The 21,301-nt window shown below is 32.8% G+C and overlaps 1 long non-coding RNA gene across 1 annotated transcript; it reads right to left on the reverse strand.

Annotated features, from left to right (window-relative positions):
• Positions 1-11,351: 11,351 nt before the first annotated feature.
• On the reverse strand, positions 11,352-18,473 carry LOC146994211 (uncharacterized). The gene is made up of 4 exons (XR_015043849.1): positions 18,281-18,473; positions 17,089-17,198; positions 15,045-15,087; positions 11,352-11,571 (listed from the first exon to the last, which is right to left on the reverse strand). It is a non-coding gene; the product is annotated as an uncharacterized LOC146994211 (long non-coding RNA).
• Between the last annotated feature and the right edge of the window lie 2,828 nt (positions 18,474-21,301).

Raw genomic sequence — 21,301 nt, forward strand, 5'->3', positions numbered from 1 at the left:
TAGTTTTGTTGAAATTCGTGTTACAAATTGCTTTATTCTCTTATGTAAAATGAATTATCCCAAATTTTATTCAGAAGATTTAAATAACGGTTTCGATCACAATACACAGCAGTTACTAGTAAAATATCTGGATCAGTGACTTTTTGACGTCATTTAAAACGCTTAATTATAGGGCCGTAGTACAATTCCCAACCGGCCCCAAACCCAGGGGTATAGCGATATACAATAGTGACATGATCGAAGATTCTTTGGAAATAATCGCTGTCATCGAATGACATGCATATTCTATTTAAGTAATCATAGTCATCAGCTTTTAATATTCGTTGCAAATAATCATTGTCATCGTATAATCATTGTAAAGAATTATTCTCATCGGATAATCATTGAAAATAATCTTTGTCGTTACATAAAGGGGCATAATAGCTGATGTATAAAGAATTGTACTCAAATTCTCAAGAAAACAATCGAATATGTATTGCAATTTATCATATGATTATTATTTACAGGAATGATTCTTAAATGATTTCGACTTACGGCTCCTAATGACGCCGAGGAAAACTTGCGCAAATGTGACAAAAAGAAGATTTTAAAATACAATAAAAGCTTGAAAGCTAGGAAAAATGTCTGAATTTAATTTCCTTTTGTTTAAATGAAGCTTAATGTTTTTAAAGGAAACTGAATATAACGTCATTGTATGTCGAAAATCTTTCGTTAATATCAGTATTTTAAATGAATAGCTGCTTTTGGCAACTTTTATGTTTCACCTTTGGATACGTGACACGATATGCTATCGCTATGTTAATTCCTTTATTGAGATTTTGAAATTTTGTTATATTGAAATAAATTTAAATCATAAACTCTAATGTATTACCTGAAGTGTCAAAGGTCTTTGTTTCCTGAGTTGGCAAGAAAAATTTATTTACGAATCGCTGGTTGCTTGGAAAGAATGAATACATTTTCTTCATAATGAAATGTTTCTATGCAGTTTATGCTATTCTAATTTTATTTATAAAAATTTAATTTCTTTTATTGTATAGTTAATTTCTGAGTAGAAGTTTAAACTTCTGTAGGTATTTAACGTAATTTAGATGTAATGTTACTTTACTACAGTTACATAATTTTTTTTTTTCAATTTACTAAAATGCCTGAACGCAAGAAGACAGCACAAATGTTACAGCGAGTTACATAAAATGAAGTAAGAAACACTAGGAAACTCAGCAGGCAAGTACAAGAAAACTTGCGAGCTTCAAAAATGAATGAAGATACAACTAGAAACTCAGCAGGCAAGCATAGTGACAAGAAAGCTTACACATTCAAGAAAGTGAAGAAGAAACGAATAGGAGTTCCAGCAGACAAGCAGCAACTCAAGAAACTTCGCGTGCTAAAACTTTATCAGAAACTAGTAGAACACACAAAAGACATTCAGAAAAACAAGAAACACTGCGTGCTCCGGAAAGGGAAGCCGAAGCGAAACGGAGGCCCATTAGATAAGTGGAACGTCAACAGAATATGCGCGATGAAGAGAAGCGATGAAGATAAGTTGCGCGATGAAGATCCGTTGCAAGTAAACGAAGGATACACGACTCTCCGCGTCACCGTAAGATTCGACAGGAAATACCAGAACAGCTCAAGAACCTGCATAAACAACTCAAGACGCTGCAGATTACGAACAATTTCGGTTCGAAGAGGCAGAGCTTGTACGAGAAAACAAGCTTCGCAAGAACGCATTAAGTACTCTTCACAATGCAGGAAGTTTACTTTGAGCAACACACTGTATACATAGAACTGGTAGACATATATAGTAAAGATTTTGCTTTGGCAACAGCCCCCTAGTAAAATGTATGAAGTTTATATTGGTATCTCACAATACCTGAACGAAATTTTTCTATTTACTTCTTCATTTTCTATTTCCTTAAATTTTTTATCAGTAATCCTGTCTATATATTAAATATATCAAAATCAGACAAATTTAATTAATTATCTTTAAATGTATCTAAGTAATGAAAACTTCGCCCCTGTTCATACCGAAACAACACGATGCAATTGTAGATAGCTAGAAAGTAAAATGTATTCAGCAGGCTGTACAGCAAGCGACATGTATAAATGGTGATAACACAAGAATGGTATTTAATGTTATATACTGGCAGAGTTTTAAAATAAGAACATATACATCAGTGTTTTAAAAATACGAATTTTGCATCAAATTGCAAAACAAATATCTTAAAATCTGCCTTTTCATGCATTAGAGTTCAGCATTCGGAAAATTATATTTTCGTAAACGGTTTAGCAAAAATAACAAAAATTATTGCCTTGAGAAATGGATAATCTTGGTATGAATCCGAATTACGCCAAGACTACCCGTCAATGGTTGTTTTGAACGCGCCCTTAATGTATATATATATATAACCCTTAAAAAACGTAAAGTGAGTGAATCTACTATCCGAGTGTGTAATAGTATGATAATGGTATGTCGTATGAACATAACTTCTTGCATTGTAAATAATCTGTAATATTATGAAAATGCTATGTCGTATGAACATAACGTTTTGCATTGTAAATAATCTGTAATAGTATGATAATGCTATGTCCTATGAACATAACTTCTTGCATTGTAAATAATCTGTAATAGTATGATAATGGTATGTCCTATGAACATAACTTCTTGCATTGTAAATAATCTGTAATAGTATGATAATGCTATGTCCTATGTGTTGAAGTATGTTGTAACAGTATGTTGCGCTATGTCCTAAACGTTGTTAGTGCTATGTCCTATGTTTACTGTAATCAGGTCCCCTGTGTCCAGAGAGCTAGTACATGGGGGCTATACCATTTTTGTCAATGGCGATGGCGTGGTGCCCCCTGTACTTGTTCCTGTCCTGTCCTGTCCTATCCGAGTGTGTCTTTATGTCTTGAGAATTTAAGAAATAAGAAATGCATTTATCAATCTGGATAAAGCTAACGCTATTGCCCGAATAACAATGTTTATTTAACACTTGATATAACCAATTTCATATACATCTTGAAAGAAAAACATAAATTTCCTAATCAGATTCTACCAATTGCAGAAAAAAGACAGAAATAATGGAATTTCTAATAACACTACAAGTAACATACCGAGGAATAAATTGCGCGGCAAAACTGATGCAATCTACAATATGTAAACCAAAAAATTTAGGTTCCGCTATAGAAATGCAATAGAATGAGAAATGAAACTATGATGAGATTTATAATGAAAAATTTACCATAAAGTATTAATATATGATATTAGTAAATATATACTTTTAATACTACTCATTTAAATATGCTGAAACTTTCATAATATTCATTACTTACAAACGCTTTTTCATCCATCGAAGCATAGCACAAGCCATTCTCAATTCAGTGCTGCTGCACGTCAATAAAATAAGGATAAATCCAAATTTTCACAAAAAATCAATCGCTTTGACTCGTTTCTCAAAAACGTTTACCTACAAATGCAGTATTAATATATCACATCAATATAATTCTGGATCATAAAATCTCCAAACAACGCATTAAACGCAAAAAATCGCATTAAGGCAGAATGAAGAATTTTCACTCTTACAATGAAGTGTTCATTGTTACACCATATTTCATTCTTGAGGAATCTTTCATGGTTGTTCAGTAATTCTAACTGTTAACTGGTTTAAATCGAATTATGATTTCATATATATGCACAGACTTATATATGTATATATTAATACGTATCTGTAGTAACATACATCATCTTATTATATGTAGGCGCATAATTCTAAATTAATTATACTAGTCAACATAATTTATATATTGATAGCATCAGACTTTAAAAATTATTTATTACTATCTGCTTGCTAACTATTATATAATTACGTACAGTGGTACCTCGACATACGAGTTTAATTCGTTTCGTAACCTTGCTCGTATCTCAAAGCAATTTTCCCCATTGAAATATTTCGAAATGCCATTAATCTGTGCCAGCTCTCAAATCACGACCTCAGTTGTTTTTGTTAAGTGTTTTCGAATAAGGAAAATGTATTTTCTTATTGAAAAACAAGAATAAGAAATATGTATTTTCTTATTCAAAAACAAGAAGAAACAATTATTTATAAATAACAAATACATATTCTATAAAAACATAATTAAAAGAAAAAGTGAAGTGCCTACGGAAGCGCTTAATTTTTGTCTCTGGTCTTCGCTTTTTTCGTCATGCTCTGCTCAATTTCACCCTCAGATCGTTTAAAAAACTGTCGAAGGAGGTTTGTTTCTTCCTTCGTGCCAAGGATGCACGACTAGTTGCTACTTTTTCGCGTTGATTTTTATCCACGCACTCTACAACTTTCTCCCACATTCCCAAGACCTAAGATCACGCTCTCTAGAAGAATTTCGGCTCGACAGCAGTTGTCGCCCAACAGTGGCGGAGGGGTAAAATCGCTGAGCACTGGTAGTTTCAAACTGGTTTCGATTCTAGGCGAATAGGTTGACTGCATGGGAGGTTTCGGAGTTTTTCCTATGTGTAACGTGTATATTAGCGAGATTCCCTTAGAATGTTCTCCACGAAGGCATCCTTCATCCTAGGCAGATAGCGCAAGTGTGCTTCGTTATATTTAACTAAATCAAACCAAACACCAGAATTGCCTGTGTGGCACAGACAGACTAAACACTTGTCGAGCACCGAAGCTAGAATCCTAAGATTCGAGGACGAATACGAAGGTTGTGGAAACCGGCTTTCCTATCTCCATGCCAGAAAACCGCTAAGCGGAAAATATTTTCAAGTTTTTTGTGGTGAGTAGGCAAAATAAAGCAGGATTACGATTATCGTAGGATTTACGTTATAATCATGATGGTAAAGTGATGTAATTATATTAAAATCATGACCAGTATACGAAATTATTTGTCAAAATTTTGGACTGATTTTGGTATATATGGTTCGAAGGTAGCATTTATTACATTGAAGCATCCTTTTTGAATATTTATATAAATAAGTCGCGAGACTGCTCAACTAAGGTGAGATCGTTATAGTCATGGTCGATTATGCTGACATTTTCTCAAGTCAGTAAATTGACCAAAGTATTTAAAAAAGTATTTAAAAAGCTAATGTTAGTTCAATTATAAATTAAATGGTTTTATTTCTCGCCCAGTGCAGCGCGTGACGAATATTAAAAGAAAGATAAGAAGGAAAATTGAAAATACAAGAGCGCGTGCATTAAATAAATAAATATCTCTTTTTGATTTCGAGAAAGTACTGGAAAATTCTAGCGCGTGATTTTAAAATCTTAGTTCGCAGTAGTTGCTTAGTTTGTTGTTGTTTAGAAAACTGCTCTTGTTGATTGTAGCGAATTCGCGGATTAGCGTTCTTTAGCTGTTTTGAATTACGTTCTATTGGACATTTGAGTAGTTAAAAGATAACTACTGTGAGATATTATAATACTGCATGATAATTTGAGAAAATTTAAGCATTTTTGTTGTGATAATAATAAATTTTTGTTCATTTTTCATCGGACTTGTGCATTCATTTCATAACGAACTCGTACGCACGCAACAATTTTTGGTGTCAGAAGTGGGATTTGAATGCCAATAACAAGAGCGATGGAAGAGCAATTAAGGCAGTTGATCTCAGCCTTTACCTCGTTGAAAGAAGATATGAAATCTAATCAGGAAAGGACTGAAGCGGGACAAGAATCCGTTAAGGAGGAGATAACGGCCATTCAAGCTCGTCAATTAAATTTAAAGATGAAATAAAAGCCGTACAAGTAAAGATTGAAGAAAGTCAATACGAAATGAAAAGAGAAATTGCCTGCATAATGGAAACCAAATTCGATGCTATGGAAGGCAGAATAGATGTGGTTGAAAATAAAGTTGGGCAAATTGAAGAAAAAGTTTCTTTCGTAAAAGGTCAAATTGAAGAAAGAGTTTCTTCGGTGAAAAAAGAAATAGAAGAAAGAGTTTCTTCTGTAAAAGACCATATAGAAGAGCGAGTTTCTGCCGTCGAGAAACAAATTGATGATAGGGTTTCAGCCGTTGCGAAATAAGTTAACACTTTAAAGAAGAGCATAGCGAACGAAAGAAGCAATTCTGAGGGTTTAAAATTCTTACCGATGCCTGCTCGTCCATCTCTGAAGATATCCACATATGATGGGAAGACATCCTGGCAAGTGTATAAAACACAATTTTCTATCGTTTAGGATGCGAATGGATGGGATTCCCAAACTAAGGCCTGCCATCTCGCCGCTTCTCTGAGAGCAGACGCAGCGGATATCCTGCAGACGCTTCCAGAAAACCAAAGACTTGACTTCGAAGCTTTACCCGGGGCATTGGAACTGCGCTTTGGCGAGAAATGTTTAAAAGACTACAGCAGGCTTCAATTAAAATCCCGTCAACAGAAGCCCACCGAATCACTCCAGGAACTCGCCACAGATGTTGAAAAGCTGTCCCACCTCGCCTTTACGGAGTGCCCGAGAGAAACGAGGGAAATCCTGTCCCTGCAGTACTTTATCGATGTCATCCGGGATCCCGAAATACAGAAGGCTCTACGAATAGCGGATGTTAAAGATTTGAAAAGCGCTTTAGTGTACGCCATGAAATTCGATTTAACTAGACAACTCAACGCCTTGAGACGGAATATTGGTGATAAGAAACCGACCGTTAAGTGCTGGAACTGCGGTGCTGAAGGACACATACGACGAAACTTCAGAACACCCCAGGGCACGGATGTTAAGACCGCTCCTAGCAAGCAGCAGGGAAACTAATTAGTGGCCATCTCGAGGGGCGGAGGTTGCCAGATAATGAAAAGCCCCAGTTTAAAGCGCTTCAGATTTCTGCAGTGAGAGGCGGCAGTAATGGACTTTTTGTAATAGGACATATTAATGGAGTTCCCTGCAATATGACAATAGATACAGGAGCCAACGTTACCATCATCCGAAAAGATTTGGCTCAACAATTGGGAAGCAAACTTATCTGGACGCCGCCCTGCATTACCCTCCAGACTGTGTCCGGTGAGAAGATCGATATCGCGGGGAAAGTGAACGTTAATATCAGGTTTGGAAGTGCCGCTTACCATCACATAGCATATGTAGCAGACGTTACAGATCCTAGCATACTCGGATTAGACTATTAAAGAAATATAATTTTTCCTTGGACTTTAAAAATAATGAATTGCATTCTGCGTCTGAGGACATAACGCTATTTGGAATTAATAATGCAGAAGTTAAATCTGTCCACAGAATCATAGCACAAGACAATATCGCAACACCGGCAAGAACAGAAATTTTACTCCCTGGATCTATAGCCGAAAACAGAGATTTTCGCTACGGCATCATAGAATATCCCAATAACTGTAATACCCCGAAAGGAGTACTAGTAGCCTCAACACTCGTCGACTTATCGAGAATGGTTATTCCTGTGAGAGTTGCCAATGTAACTGAGAAGGCGAGAGTTATTAAGAAAGGCGACGTGGTTGCAGCATGTACTCCAGTAACCAGCGTTGAAAGAAAGAGCAACATCCCAGAACCCGTGTCCTCAGAGAGCATTACATCGGAGTTATTGCAGAATGCGCAATTAAACGATAAAGAGAAGAATGCTGCCGATCGCGTCATTAAAGATCTTCAAGTTGTTTTCTCCCGCTCGTCTTCTGACGTGGGTCGAACTAGTTTGACGCAACATAGAATCGATACAGGCGATCATCACCCGATCAAGCAACATCCAAGACGCCTACCGTTTGTTAAACAGAAAGAGGTACGAACACTTTTAAAGGATATGGAAGAAAGCTATGTTATCGAGCCTTCAGCAAGTCCATGGGCATCTCCCATCGTTCTTGTCAGAACGAAAGACGGCTCAACAAGATTTTGCGTCGACTATCGCCGGTTGAATGAGGTTACGAAGAAAGACAGTTACCCTCTTCCTAGAATTGACGACATTTTGGACACTCTTTCTGGAAGCAAGTGGTTCTCAACACTTGATTTAAAGAGTGGGTATTGGCAGGTAGAAATACACCCTGATGACCGAGAAAAGACGGCATTTACTACGGGACAAGGGCTTTGGCAATTCAAGGTGATGCCGTTTGGACTGTGTAATGCGCCGGCAACATTCGAACGTCTTATGGAGACTGTTTTGAAAGGCCTTTCCTACGAAGCCTGCCTGATATACCTGGACGACATCATCATCGTCGGAAAGAGTTTTGAAGAACATTTAGAAAATTTTAGGAAGGTGCTTCAGAAACTGAAAGAAGCCAATCTGAAGCTGAGTCCCTCTAAATGCAAATTGTTCCGAAAGGAAGTGACTTATCTGGGACATGTCATCTCTGCAGAAGGTGTACGCACGGATCCTGAAAAAGTGTCAGCGGTTAAATCCTGGACACGTCCCGAAAATGTCCATCAGCTGTGAAGCTTCCTAGGGCTGTGCACCTACTATAGGAGATTCGTGAAGGACTTTTCTTCCATCGCAAGACCCCTTCACAAGCTGACAGAGAGCAAGCAAACGTTCTTGTGGACAAAAGAATGCGAGGATGCATTTAACAACTTAAAGGAAACTTTAACATCTGCTCCAATCCTGACGTATCCTCAGCTCGACAGACCATTTATTCTCGACACGGACGCGAGCAATGAAAGTGTCGGTGCGGTTTTGTCCCAAGAAATAGACGGCCAAGAACGTGTAGTAGCGTACTGGAGCAAGTGCCTGACTAAACCGGTGAGGAATTACCGTGTCACCACCCAGGCAGCATGCATTCGTAAATTGAACGAGAAAAATACGTGCAATTTACGAATGGCCTTTCGTATAAAAAACGTTCAAGTTGAACGTAAAAATATCATAAAAAGTGTCCAGTGGCAATTACTATATATTTACGTATATTTTTACGTTATACAATACGTAAATTTTACGTAAAATTTAGGTATATTTACGCGAGAGACTGCTGTTCATTCGAAACTTTTACGTATAATATACGTAATTTTCAGGGATTTGCGTATATTTTTAGTAAAAATTTACGTATATTTATCGCATGTACGTAAATCTCAATTTTTTGCTTCACGTATTACGTATATATTTAGTAAATTTTACGTAAATTTCCCCGATTTTTTACTGTATATAAACGTATATATTAGGTAAAAATTAAGGTAGATATTCCCCGTAATTTACGGTACAAAAACGTATATATTTGATAGAAATTAACGTACATATTTCCCGTATTTTACGGTACAAAAACGTATATATTTGATAGAAATTAACGTATATATTTCCCGTATTTTACGGTACAAAAACTTATATATTTGATAGTAATTAACCTAAATCTTCCCTATGTTTTCTTTGCATATGCGAATGTCTGGTAAAAATTTAATCCGATGTCTTCTCCACTTTACTGTGTATAAATGCATTTTTGGTAAAAAATTTGCATAAATCTCCAGTTACCTTTTCACTGCATTTTTCGTAAAATGTACTTATTTTAATCTCATATTTGTTATATAAATCTATGCAAAAACTTTCTGCATGCTAAGATTAAAAGGTAAAATGTCATTTTTATAACAAATTCTTACATATCTGCCTTTTAGTTATGTACAGCAATATGGAATATATATAACTGGAAAATTTAAATGCACTAATAAATGCCAAAAGAAAAAATTAAATTTCTATTAAAAAATTATGTAACACTTAAAGGCTGAAAATCACTTTTAATATTTCATTTCAAAGTGACTACAAAATATGCAATAAATATCGTAAACATCAATTCTGTTTTAAATCAATTAATGCTATCGTTCATTTACATTTTTGTTTACTAAATTCATTTCATAAATTTAAATTTAGTAAACAACTGTAGCAAACAGTTGTTTACTAAATAACACTTCAAATAAATTATTTGCTTTTCCGAAGGACATTTTCTTATGCCATGTAAATGAACAATAGCATTAATTGATTTAAAACATAGAACTCAGGTTTACAAAATTTATTGCATATTATAGTCACTTTGAAATGAAATATTAAGTGATTTTCAGCCTTTAAGTGTTACATAATTTTTGATTAGAAATTAATTTTTTTGCATTTAAATTTTCCAGTTATATATATTCCATATTGCTGTACATAACTAAAAGGTGGATATGTAAAAATTTGATATCAAATTAACATTTTATCTTTTAATCATAATATGAAGAACATTTTTGCATAGATTCATATAAAAAATATGAGATTAAAATAAGCACATTTTATGAAAAATGCAGTAAATAGGTAATTGGAGATTTATGCAAATTTTTTACCAAAAATGTGCACTTATACACAGTAAAGAGAAGACATCGGACTAAATTTTTACCAGTTATTCACATATGCAAAGAAAACATAGGGAAGATTTAAGTAAATTATTATCAAATATATAAGTTTTTATACCGTAAAATACAGGGAATATCTACGTTAATTTCTATCTAAAGTACAATATAGTTAATTACCAAATTCAGTAAACATCATACATTTAGATTATTTGAATGTGCTAAATTTTAAAATTGTTAAATATAATCAGGAAATTGTAGAAATCTTACCTTTTCCAATAATTATGAAGTTGACTTTGTTATTTTCCTTGAAGATGAATGTTTAATGTCACAAATATTGCATTCATATATTCAGATAATACACAAATATATACATATTTATTTATTAAAATTAAGTTTATCCAAAACATGTTAAAGAAAATATTAATTTGGATGTAAGTTAATCGAGTAACTTCTGTTTTAATTATACACATAATTATGATATGTAAAAATTTTACATTTATCAGCCAATCTTGCAATGTATTGTAATCTATTATTGTTGTCTTTCTCAGTTTAAAATCTTATAAATATATTAGATCAGTACTAAACGTTCACCTCTACAAAAGAAATGCTTTATCGAGGCATTTTTAAAAAGTTCCCTTTTACAATGTAACTGTTAATTTCATAAATACGTTCATAAAATTATGAAAATTCAAAATTACCTAAATATGTTCTTTATTTTATCTTATATACCAGATAAAATTTTAAAAAGTTAATTGGTTTAGGAATATTGAATTTTTTAATATTTATCTCGTGACTTTTTCTATAACATTATTATGTGGTGTGTTGATGTGGACATACCAATTATTTTTTTCATCAAATAGCTTTATGGTATTAAATGATTTAAAAGGAGGCAACTGGACAAAAGAAAGCAATTAGAAGTTGGCTATTTTATTAATTTGTTGTCAAATGCTGTGCATTTTAAATTATGCTCATATGATGACAATGAGTTATTTAAATTATAAAATTATTATGGACATATCCCACATAAATTAACAAGTATCAAATTTCAAGTTGTTTGAAGTATTATGAGCTGTAATACTTGCAAAAGAAATACACATGAAATTAATTTAAGAATTAGGTTTATTTTACAGGTTTTCGAAAACTGCAATTACTGTTAAACAATAAAAACCAAGATTAAATCTGAAGAGCATAATTTTTTTTCAATAATAAATTCAACATAAATTTCATTCAGTTTCGCCATATTTGTTCTATAGTTCGCTGTCTTTAATATCCTGCTCGATTTTTGTAAAAGTGAATTCTTTGTCACCCAATGTTTTGAAAACAGCTCCTAAACAAGAAAAAGAAAAATTTGTAATAATTTCAAACTTCAGATGTTTTCAGTTTTTAAATATAGTTGAAGTATTAAAAGATGCATATAAAATGCACTGAGTATTTCATATTTAAAAATTTACATTTCAGTAATTAAAAATTTAAGTTCATACTATCACACAGTAAACTTCAATTATATACCTTACACAATGCCTATAATTTCAAGTAAAAAATATCTAAAGATTTGCTTAGAATTGCAAAGTTAAGAAAGTCTTTAATGGCTATGTTTGTATTTAAGTACATGAGAAAAAACTTAATTTTTTATTAATTATATTACATTAGCCTTTCCAATTTTACTCCTACATATAGTAAAGAATATTCGCTTTCTTACAGATAACTTTTTCTTAAATAAGAGTAATCAGAAAACTAATCACAACACTATATACATATAACAGAATACTTCAAAAACTTATACATGTCATTAACATATGTATATGCATTAACAGGCTATTTTACACATTTCAATAAACCAGAAACTAATACACAATCAAGTTTCCTCCAAAATAAGAACATAAATCTTTAATTATGATAACAATGGCATCTCAGTTTGCAATATAAAATATTTCAAGTCTACATTCATGTGCATTCTAAGCAAACAGAAAGCTGAATAACAATAAAATTATAAATACCATAAAAAAGTTAAAAGCCACATAGAATGATAGCAAGACTAAATAAAGTCTTCCTTCAAAAATCAATTTAAATTCAAAAATTTGCCTTCCTGTTTAACATCCCAAAATAGGGTTACTGTTTCACTAACTAAATTTCCTGTCTTGGCAAAATAAAAATTGTCACTTCTGTTGCAGGAAATATTTGCTGCAAACTTTGTATGCAAATAATCCAGTGAAAAAAATTTAATTGTGGCTTGAATATTTTCTTTATTAAATAAATGAAAAATTCCCACATAATATTAATTTATGATCCACATGAAGCTTTTTACCTCTACCATATCATGCAGCTATTTCAAAATATATACTCTCATATAAAAGCCACAGAATTTTTTTACCAATATTAATATGGTATAAATCATTTCTTCTAAAAACAGCCCAAAAATTTCTGAATTTGATACCCAAAACATAATTCTACGTAACTGTTAATGTATGCATTTGCTTGCATATACTTAAAATGAATTATACACACAAAAACTTAACGTAACATAATAACTTTAATAAATTCTTAATTAGCAGGATGATTTGATTAAGGCAAAATATGAAAGAAATCTACCTGATGTAATAGTTGTAAAAGATATATTTAAAAAAAGCTAATACTGTTTACCTTACACATGGCAGAAATTGAGTAAACTGTATGCAGCTGGATTATTTATTAGGAATAGAAGTTAGATCAAAGTACCAGTTCTGGAAGGCTTTAACAATTTGGGTGCAAAGAAGCATCTCAATTTAAAAAAAGAATAAAAGCTAATAGAATTTTATAACTTTTACAATCTAGTACAAATATTAGACACATACACAGCACTAAACGCCATTATTTACTTGCATATTTTAATTCTTTGTGTACTTTACTCCTTAATTTTTCAGGATATGATTTAGAAACAGAGTTATGGTTAAAAAAATATTGCTGAAACTGATAAGTCCTTTGAATTATATACTATAGTGCAAAGAGAGATGGAATATGTGACTAAATATGATAAATCAGATTACAATAACATTAAACAAATAACATGAAAAACTGAAAAAAGAAATTTTATTTGAAATTATTTTTTAACTCATGGAAAGACAGACAGTATTTCCAACTTATTAAATTCAATTACATCTTACCTTTGTCAAACCAATATTGGTACTTTTCCATTTTGCCGGTGCAAGCGATAAAGTCGCCCAAAATGGTACAACCGATGCCAAACAGATTATCCTCGCTGGTAACCTTTTACGTTTCATTTTCAAAACACGTTGCAGCTATTTCTATCAGATTGAATGTTTCTTTCAATACTGGGATACAATTACATCGAATTTTTACCAGATAGTTTAATTTTATGTCCTAAGGCCATACGTGGTAATTAAATCGATTAGGATGCAATCACACTCTCACCCAAAATTATAGAAAAGGCAAAATCAAGGGTTAAATTCATCAATTCTAATGAGAACGCACTAGCAAAGTAAAGCACTGCGATTTTACATAATTTCTGAGTAAGCTATTCATACGAAATGAAATAATTCTTGCATTTAAACTTGTATTCCAAATTAAGATTTAACTTGAAATTAATGTAGATAATTACTGAGAGAATTAGCGTAGTTTAACATGAGATGAGATCACTTGAGGTCACGTGATATGAAACGGCGAATCAGAATGTTGTACCATGAAAGCATAGTATATTCTTAAATTAATCTCTTTTTGCAAATACAAATTAATGTCTTTCTACAAATTCATTGCCTTTATTTATTATCATTTTACAAAATTTTAAACGATATTAAAATGTTTATGCTTTTAAAATAAAAATTTCTTAGAACTAACATTTCTTAAAATTTTTTACGTGTATACTGTGTGTTGTCGCCAATAAAGTCTGCTTGACAAGATTTGCGCCGGCGAAACAGAAAAGTACCCTGATATTTTTAATTTTCATAAATTAACTATTTTAGGGAGGCTTCGTAGCACAGTGGCTAGTGTATCACGCAGCAGCACCAGAGGTCCGGCGTTTGATTCCCAGGCCAGGCAAAGTTGAAATAGCCTTTCATCCCTTGAGTGGGTCGATAAAATTAGTACCAAGTTCCATTTGGGACTTAATACCAGGGGGCCTGAACAAGCTGACCACTTATGCAAAAACACCACAGAGCTCACTATCTAGAAAGTAGATATCAAGGCATTGCCAGCCATGGCTCTCTAAGGGCTGTTTGTGCCATCCAGTTTAGTTTTAAGTTTTACTATTTTAGTAACATAAAAATACATCTGTAACAGGTTTGGTTTAGGTTTATTTGATTACTGCAAAGCACAATAGGGCTATCTGCCTAAGGTGAGGAATGCCTTCGTGAAGGACTTTCTAAGGGAAACTGGCTCGTATACATGTTACACATGGGTAAAACCACGGAAACGGCCATGCAGCCAGATTGTTTGTGGGATTCGAACGTCGAACCGAACTACCAGTGTTCAGCGACTTTACCGCTGGGCCGTTGGCGAGCCTTCTATTACACAGGACCTGTGTGTGCAGGATCACCTTCGAAATTAAGAGAGTTGTATTTAAAATCGGTTTTAAACTAAAGCTGCTTTCTTGCCCAATTTTATACTATTGAAAATACCGGTAATTGTCAAAATTATTCGTATTCAATATGTGTACGATTATTAATGAGCTGCCAAATCGCAGTTAACCATCTAATATACTACATTCAACGTTATTATTTTTCTTTTTGAATGTCAGGTTTTCATTATTTCTGCCAATATATCTGTAACAGGACATAAATATTGAGTTAATGTAGAATAGAAAATTACCTTGCAACATATCCAATACGACTTAGTGGCAGTACTTCATTCTCTAGAAAAAAACATTTTAAATTATTATACTTAAATAAAAAATTCATATTTGTTACAGCAAAACATCATTAACACAATAAACCAGAGTTGAATGCAAATCTAGTTTAACTCCATGCTTGAAAACTAGTTTATTACTTTCAATTTAATTTAAAAATAATAAAAAAATAAGGTACGTATTACGATGACTACCTAGATATCTCCCCTAAACTGGCAATCCTTGTAGGTTATACAGGTTAACCCTAACGTAGGTTATAGAGGGCACTAAAATAGAAAGTATTAATCCCACACTAGGGACTCTAACATTTAGTGGGAACAGTTTGAAAAGTGAAACGGATATTTATAGTGAACCAATGCAAAACAAAAACAATAGTCCTTTAGGGACAAAGCCCATTTGGAATAATAAATAAATTAACAACTTTTAGCTATTTTTTCTTCTTGTAAAAAATAGACATACAGAATATTTTTAGAAAATAACAGTACTTTAAGCATGCATTTTCCACATATTTAACGCAATTCATTCTAGCTCTGTTACAATACTGGCAAAGGTACTCCTCTGTTATTAGGACGGGATTCAGAAATGTACAATGAAACCTCGAGTAACGAGCAATGAGCCAGGCTATTGGTATGGGTGGTGCCATTTCATTATCCGGCTCAACTCAAGGAATCCCCTCGTCAGATCATTCAGTGTTCTTTTATATATGTGTTTGTGCACTTGCAAGTTAATTGTTTTGACATTTAACGTGAAAATAATTATTTCAAGATGCCTCGCAAGAAGATTGTTGCCTCGGATAGTGCTGCAAAGAAAAATAAGAAGACCATGGCCGTCAATATCAAGAAAGAAATTATAGATAAACATAAGCATAGTGACGGAATTGGCGAAGACTTGCAGCCTTTCAACATCGAAAATCTACACTATTCTGAAGAAGCAGGAAGAAATTAAGAAACTTGATTTAGCCAAAGGAATTATCGTTGCTTCTAAGCACCATAAAAGTACTCCTAAATGTTGAGAAGCTGTTGTTGGTGTGGATTAATGAGGAGTTAAAAGGTTGGTAAGAAAGTTAAACTATGGTTATATTATTTACCAGTGTTATTTATTAGGAAAAATTGATTTGATATTAAAATGTTGATATATTTTGGGGTGTGGAATGGGTTAACTGAATTTCCATTATTTTCAATGGGGAAGCTCGTTTCTAGATACGAGAAATTTGCTATACCAGTTGAATGCTGGAACGAATTAAACTCGTATCTCAAAGTTCCACTGTAGATATGTAAGCATGTGTATATGCATGTATGCGCATATATGTGCATGAATATACACATACATACATAAAGAATATACACATACACACACGAGCACCTACATTTAAAAATGCATGCATATAAACACACATTTCTGAATCTGGTCCTGATAACAGAAGAATACCTACATGAATCATAGGATTTACATTAATCAGTTTTATTAGAATTCTTAAATGCAGAGAATTTCATCTTCACTATCCGAAAATTCAGTTTCATTTCCAGATGAAACTATATCAGGACAATCTCATTTATATTATTTCCCTCTAAGAACTGAACATTTTTAAAACCTTTTCTATTCCATGGAAAACTAATGCTACATTAAACATATATTTTCTAAATCTGAAAATTTTAAGTTAGCTTAGAAACTGTAATCATTCTTAAAAAAGTTTGATTTATGCAGATGTTAGATCAATAAAATTACTTTCCTGTGAAAAAGTAATATGGAGTTGAACAACATGATTTAACACATCAAGATATACTAAGTGAAAATTCCTGAAATGTTTTATTTCTTGGTATCTCACTGTGCAAGAATTATATAAATAAGACTACCTCCCTTTTTAAAAAAAAAATGTTTAGTAAATACTATGAAGAAAATTGGTTACATTATTTACAGTTCATAATTAATAGAAAATAAATCATTTCTTAGTTTATCAGAATTTATTTTTATCACATTTATAAACAGTACTAATTTAAACAAACATACCATTATGATTTCAATAATTATGAAATAGAAAATCCAAATCTGCATCTTTGATGGTCTAGTAGATTGGACGTCTCGTTTACTACAATTCAGCAGGGTGCTGACTGCCCAGACTGTAATATATATATATATATATAAATTTACAAGGGAAAAAGCAACAAAAATATAAACAATTTCTTGGTTTATATAAGCATTTCTGCACATTTAAAATTTTAATTTTTTTAACTATCTAGTTATATCAAAATACATGATTTAGTAAAATATAATTCAAATAATTTAAGGTATTTTAGATCAAATACTAATTTTTCAATAAATTGTTTCATGCAAATCTAATAGTCAACATATCTATCAAGTTTTGACTTCGAAAATTATGTTTAGAGCTGCAGTAATAGTAATAAATTTATTCAAAACTGAAAGTAAAGCATTCTTACTTTAACTATTATTTTCTTTCTTTTTTTTTAATCTTTTAAAACAACAAAATCAAACAAACAAAAAAGAAATGCATTCATGAAAGGACTTAGGACTTACTTATTATTCATGAAAGGATATATTTCAGTAATTACAAGTGCATGAAAATTCAGTAGATTTGGAACAAAGTACCTGTGTTTCTATTGCATAAAATTTCCTGTTTTAATAGCACAATATCTTTGAGTTAAAGATTATATATTAAAGCAAATTTATAAAACTAAATTCAAAAATAAGGAATTAAATTATTTTTAGGGAAAACACTAAGCAAATAAAAAAATTTTGAATTTCATAAATAAATGAAAGTTACATGCTTTATTTTTTGGCATAAGGTAGATAATAATTTCCAGAACAGATTTCTGAACAATTAGTCATGTTAATATTGCCTTCCTTTTTCCATTAAAAGCTATTTCCTGCTTAATTACAGTATGCTTTAAGATAAATATTAAAACGTTTGAGTAAAAATAATATAACTATAAAAAGGTGAGACACATACAAACAGGAGTGACACAAACAGTAAGAAACAGACTAGTGCAACATTTTTTCAATTTATTGATTTGGTATTCTATGTCATTAACAGTACCAAATCCTGAAAATTAATCATTAGGCACGTACACAAAAGAACAACACATGGAAAATCACATTCCCTACACAGACGCTATTTATAAAATTTTATATAAGTGAAGAAAGTACGAGTATTAAACACTGAAAATATAAAATATTCACTTACTTTCTTCAAATAATTAGTAACATCGATGGATTCAGTCACAAACGCCAATCCACGAACAAACAGTATTCTTTGCGACTTTACCATTCTTTTCGACCGCCATTGCTGACTTCACAAATATCCCGCCACAACCGGAAGTAGAAAGTGTCTGCTTTGCCATTGGTCAGTGAACAAGAATTGAAACGCTTTTTTTTTCTTTATAATTAAACATATTAAGAAAGCCTCTAAATTAGCATATGAAATACACTTACTTTAGCATTATATAAATTTATATTCACAGCATCTCTGTATTAAGGTAATAATTCAATTTTTCTACGAAAAATAGAAATGTCTGTGTATGCGCATGCTCAGTGTATAAACGTAAATCCGGTTAATTTTTATGTTAACGTAAAATTAACTATGCAAATTTTGAGTTCATTTAACTGGACCCTTGTACTTATTCTGTAGATCTCCATATTAAGAATGTCTTTAACTGTTTCAGGAAAAATATAAAATGTAATATAATTTTTTATTTACATTATTTATTTATTTTTCACTTATATAAAAATTATTAAAATCGCTATATCATTTTCCCCGTACATTAAACAAAATTAAAAAATGTTAGCCTCATGTGATTTTTATAACAAAGATCAAAGGAATTGATATATATGCAAAATATCAGGAGTCAGCTTGCAATTTCGTAGAGTTATTATTATTATTATTAAACAAAAATATTAGTATATCTTTGATTATTAAACTATTGTTCAAGAAGTTAAACATTTCCAAGCATCTTCTGCTCTATTTATCATTCTATTCCTCGACATGAAAGATTTGCTAGATTATTCCAATTTAATTGCCCACATTTCATAAATTAAATAAGGCGAGTATTGTACCAAACTCAGTAAGTACACAAATTTAATATACAGGTTATTCCAGTTAAATGGGCAATAGGATTTTCATAAAAGAAATTAAATTATGTAAATCAATGTAAGTGTTGATATGAATAAAAATAACAAATTTGATATAAGAAAATAAATAAGTTATTTTGAAATCGTTCAATTAAGAAAATATAATTTTTTGCAAAAATGCACGTAAAAATTTAGCTCACATGTTAAAATTCATAGAAAAATTTTAGCCTCATATATGAATGCCCCTTTTTTCATGTTCGTGGAAAAGGAAAACAAAGTGAAATGCCAAAAATGCACTAAATATTTTGAATTAATAAACTTCATTTTCAATCTTTTTAGACTTTGTATAATATCCGTAAAAGTGACGAATGAAATATACCATAAAGGCAGTAGTTTCTTTCAGAACATTCGGATTCGTATAATATGCGTAAAAGTCACGAATAAAATATACCATTATGGCGGTAGTTTTTTCAGTACATTCGGATTCGTATAATTTTCGTAAAAATAACGTATGGAAAATAACGATAAAGAGTCAACAGTAACTTCAGCCTTTTTCATTCGTATAAATTTCGTAAAAATAACGTGCAAAAAATACCATACCCTTATTTCACCAAAATTATACGTATATTTTTGGAGACGTGCTGCCTGGGCAGGAAAGAGTTGCTCGCCATAGTCAAAGCTGTAGAACATTTCCATCATTATCTATACGGCAGAAAATTCCTCCTCTGCACGGACCATGCCTCATTTGCCTGGCTTTTAAATTTCAAGAATCTTGAGAGTCAAATAGCCGGGTGGATACAGAGACTCCAAGAATATGACATCACTATCCGTCATCGAAAGAGATCATCACACGGGAACGCCGACGCCCTGTCTAGAAGACCTTGCCCAGAAAGCTGCCGATATTGTTCCAGGGTGGAAGCGAAATACGAGCTGCTGACTCCGGTCGCAAGACAAATTACAACATCAACATCGGCTGATCGAGACTCGTGGAGTGATGATGAAGTCAGGAAAGACCAGCTGGAAGACCATGACATTAAACCCATACTTGATTTAATAGAGTCATCAAACAGAAAACCTACATGGCAGGACATTTCTATCTGTAGTCCTACAACAAAACAATACTGGGCACTCTGGGATTCACTTCCCTTTCGAAACGGCGTCTTATACCGGGAATTCGAGTCGGATGATGGGAAGACGCTCCGATGGCAACTGATACTTCGAAGATCCCGGATTCCTGATGTCCTCAAAGAACTACATAACAGCCCTACAGGAGGTCACTTTGGAATTATGAAGACCTTACAGAGAGTTCGTGAGCGCTTTTACTGGAATAATGCAAAAAATGACGTGCAAAAGTGGTGCCGATCTCGCGATGCCTGTGCAGGTCGGAAAGGACCTTTCTTTCTTTCCACCGACAGCGAGGCAGCCGGTCCACTGGGTAGTTAGCATATCGGCCAGGTAGCCCCGCTGACGGAAATAACTTGAACAAAAGACACACTTATAAATACATATTGTGCTCAAGACGACTGCTGGGGGCAGTGCAAACAAATGCTGGACGAAGACGATAGTGCTTGATGGAAGAAGGGTGCATTGCGGGCGTGAAGAACAATTCCAGTTACATATTTACAGAGTAATGGATAGGTGGTTACAAATACTAAAAGTAATAAGAAGTAAAATACTAGAAAGTAAAACAATGCATAAAATAAAAAAAAGGAAGACAGTGGAAACAATACATAAAATAAGGCAAAATACATAGTTCAAGGTTCATAATTCAAGGTTTACAGTTCAAGAAGATAAATATATACAGGGAATAAGAAAAGCCGAATAAGCTAACTTAAGATAAAATTAGTTCGCTACAGGTACAGAGCATACAGGGGCTGTGATGGTGACGAGGATGGTGGCTGAGAATTACTCCAGCCTGTCTGAGATTATGCGTGCAATGTTTATGCAATCGCATATGCGTTTCAATGCATTGCGATTTTTTGAAGTAGCTTCGGCCCATGCATGGATGTGGTTTGCTACTGGTTGCCTAAGATGATATTTAGCGGTCTCTCTGCAAGCGAACAGATAGTGGTCCGGATCTCCTACCATCCCGCATGAGCAATGCTCGTTTTCGCGTCGTCTGAAGCGATGCAGGTAA

The sequence above is a fragment of the Stegodyphus dumicola genome, chromosome 11 (assembly GCF_044657685.1).
Source record: "Stegodyphus dumicola isolate Sdum_Otavi_A_Nest chromosome 11, ASM4465768v1".
In the NCBI taxonomy this organism is placed as follows: domain Eukaryota; kingdom Metazoa; phylum Arthropoda; class Arachnida; order Araneae; family Eresidae; genus Stegodyphus; species Stegodyphus dumicola.